We start from the raw sequence: 3,496 nt of genomic DNA, 5'->3' as shown, positions 1-3,496 counted from the left end.
AAGGGAAATGGAAAACTAAAATAAGACTCAAGTGTTTTATCTTTCATTAACAGTGTTTCATTAGTATCTGTGCTAGATCCTGTCATCCACTGCTTACCATGACAGGCCCTAGCACAGGATAGCAGCTAATACATTTAACAATCTCACTGCACAATGTTGTATATTCAAGGGCTGATCTTCTGTACTTTTTCTTTCACTTTTCATTTCCTAGAAACTCAGTCCTGCCAGGAATAATCTGAGAACAAAATCAATCTGAGTGAAAATCTAAACAGAGGAAGATTGTTTTACAGAGTCAACAAGGTCTAATTCAAGGTCATCAGCACTAACAACATTCTCTCTGGAGACAGGCGATAAGAAAATTGAAAGTGTGGGCCTCATGCTGGGCCGGGAAATGCGATCACCGGTGGACCTGGTCTTCGGCCTGTTGCCCGGAGACGGGTCAGCACCACCGGCTGGACCGGACTACGAGTGGGACCTGCGGCAGCGGATGCAGCGGGTGCACAGCTTTGCACGGACCCACCTGACACAGGCGGGGGTCCGGCAGAAGCGGCACTACGACCTGCGCTGCAGGGGGCCTGCCTTCCAGCTCGGGGACTCGGTTTGGGTGTACAACCCGCGCCGCCGCAAAGGCCTCAGCCCTAAGCTGGCGCCGTCGTGGGAGGGGCCCGCTGAGGTACTCGGGGTGGTGGGCGAGGTCTGCTACCGTGTCCGGTTGCAAACACGGGGGAGAGTGGTGGTCCTGCACCGAGACCGCCTGGCCCCCTACCGGGCCCGGGAGGAGGAGCCGTGTGGGGAGGCTCCAGAGGAGCAGCCGGGGCCGGAGCCGGCCGATAGTGGGGCGTCTGTGGATCGCCAGCCGTCACCGCGGCGCAGCGGCCGCTCACGCAGGGTTCCGCAGCAGTTGGCCGAATACGAGTACAGCCTGAGGGGGGTGTTCGACGTCGGCGAGACGCCAGACGCTTCAGGTGGGGGCAGTGTAACGCCCTCGCCTGGTGGTGAGGAGGAAGCGCCCCCAGGCGCTCGTAGTACCGCTGGGCATGCTGGGAGTGGTAGCCGGGGAGAGTCTGAGGGTCAGCACGATGACCAGCGGCTGACCCTACCTGTGTTAATAATGTCCTAGTGATTCTTGTGCCCTGTGTAGTCCTGTAAAAGTGTAGTGTGTTGTTAGGTAATTACCACCCTAACTATGTGTACGTGTTCCGTCAGTCTCCTCATGTGTGTGTAGATCCTGTGTTTGGTTTTGTGTGGTTGTAAACGAATAAAGCTAATGCTTGTTTGTTAATCGCGTCTCCACTCGTCCTTGTTCTGTAAAGAACCTGTAAACGCTACAATATTGTTAGTTGCTGTAGCTAGACGTTCAAATGAGTTTCATGGCCAGATGGACTGTTTCCTCCAGCGGTATAGTATTGCAGTGAGACAGCACGATGCCTGCAAGACTATGTCACGCAAAACGCCACAGATTGTGTTTGTCCGTTCGTGTCAGTCGTCCTGCAGCCACGGGAAGTGGGACACAAACATGCTGCAATGCTTTCAAGACGTTAGGATTTGTTTGTGTAACATCCGAGAAGAGTACTTGTGGCTTGAATGTGAACTGTACGTGCCCGCCCCCTTTCCTCTGTAGTGCATGAGTTCCTCCCGGCATGCCCTTCGTCATTGTTCTCTCATCTTGTATTTAAAGGGTTGTATTTCTGCTGCTGAAAATAAGCAACGGTTTTCTCACAACGCCCTTTGTTCCCGACGGAGCCCTTGTCTGTCATGAAATTCTTCAAAACCTCAAGCTAGAAGAAGAAGACGACAAATATGAAGCGTTACAGCAATGACATGCCATGAGACGATTGATAACGATTTCCTAGGATCCCCGCGGTTGCCTGGCAACCGTCAGCTTTGCGCAGTGGCAGTATCATAGCCTGTGAGGTTTAGCCGAGGCGCGATTATTGCTAGTTGAAAACTTTTCCCAATACCCCGCTTCCACCGGTTTGCAATACAATCGGCGAAAGCAATTTTTGACAGTCTCGTCAGAGACTGAGCAAGGTGTTTAAAGACAGATTTTGTCATGGTGACATCATGGTAGAAAGAAACGAGCTTGTTACGTCTCCACAGAAACGCTCTTTAGCTCTTTCAGCATTATGCAGAGAACAGCGTCTGTCGAGATTACTTTTGTGTCAGCGCGAAACGCCGTGTGCTGTCAGTTTGATTTCATATTGCTCATAGCGGCGCCCGGCTTTTGTCTGTCAAACGTTAGGTTGCGCTTCTTCATGCTGCATCGTCGGCATGAGTGGAGCTTTTTAAACGTCTGTACTTATTGTAACGCAACGGGGGCTCAGGCCCTTGCCGCATCTGGTCGGCCCAAAGTATAGGTGGCTCGAACCCGGGACTTCCGCGTCTCTCTGCAGCGACCTAGCCCCGTGAGCTAGAGAGAGATCTCTCCACAGCCCAGTAGCTGTGGTCCTGCTATCACAGGGAAGGGCGGTGACGTCACCCGCTCTGGTACGCCGGCTCTTACACAGTGCCTGTCGGCCGTAAGCGTTACACTCTCCCCCGCTTAAATCGCCGTCCCCGGCGAAGGGCTATCCCACCCCGCTTCTGACACCAATGTAACGCAACGGGGGCTCAGGCAGGCGCCCTTGCCACATCTGGTCGGCCCAAAGTATAGGTGGCTCGAACCCGGGACTTCCGCATCTCTCTGCAGAGACCTAGCCCCGTGAGCTAGAGAGAGATCTCTCCACAGCCCAGTAGCTGTGGTCCTGCTATCACAGGGAAGGGCGGTGACGTCACCCGCTCTGGTACGCCGGCTCTTACACAGTGCCTGTCGGCCGTAAGCGTTACATTACTGCGCCCCATAAGAAATCGTTTGTCCCCGTTCAAAAGAGATTGTGCGATGTCCTGCAGCGTTCGCAAAGCAAACCTTTGACAGTTTGAAAAGAGGAATTTATTCTGCTTCCTGTGCGTGCAGTAGTTACAAAGTTGAACGTCTTTACACGATCTGCTGCACTTTTCAGTGGGCGGGCTTTGTCAAACGGCTTGGAAAAACGCACTGTTTCGGCTCGGGAAACATCCCAGTGGGCATTGATTCGTCGAATATACGTATATTTACGGCGAAAATACGGCTATACGTATATATACGTCGCCTCGACGTATAATCAACGTCGAATTGCAACCGTAAAATCGACGACATGAATAAACGCATATATAACGTCGAAAACACATCTAACACAGTGCCTGAGGCTTTTTACTGTATGTATCGTGTGTGCCGCAACTAGGAGTATACGGCACTCTGCACAGTGTACGAAGTAAATTATTTTCGCAGTAATTAATTTATTATATTTACTATATTTATTATACACGTGTAAATTAATTACTGCGAAAATAATTTACTTCGTACACTGTGCAGTATCAGCGGTTTTACAGTATATATCGCCTTTAAAGGTGGCTTCTCAAAACGCTTTATGGGATAAAAACAACCAGAACAGCAGCAACAACAATATTGTATTTCGTT

At 51.1% G+C, this 3,496-nt stretch overlaps 1 non-coding gene across 1 annotated transcript; it reads left to right on the top strand.

Annotated features, from left to right (window-relative positions):
* The first annotated feature begins 1,880 nt into the window (after window positions 1–1,880).
* LOC148630568 (U4 spliceosomal RNA) lies at window positions 1,881–2,022 on the top strand. The gene has a single exon (XR_015935149.1). It is a non-coding gene; the product is annotated as a U4 spliceosomal RNA (small nuclear RNA).
* Window positions 2,023–3,496: the final 1,474 nt, after the last annotated feature.

The sequence above is a fragment of the Lepisosteus platostomus genome, unplaced genomic scaffold (genome assembly GCF_059453375.1).
Source record: "Lepisosteus platostomus isolate fLepPlt1 unplaced genomic scaffold, fLepPlt1.hap1 Scaffold_95_H1, whole genome shotgun sequence".
Lineage (NCBI taxonomy): Eukaryota > Metazoa > Chordata > Actinopteri > Semionotiformes > Lepisosteidae > Lepisosteus > Lepisosteus platostomus.
The sequence above is the reverse complement of the archived record's forward strand: the minus strand, read 5'-3'. Positions and strand labels throughout refer to the sequence as shown.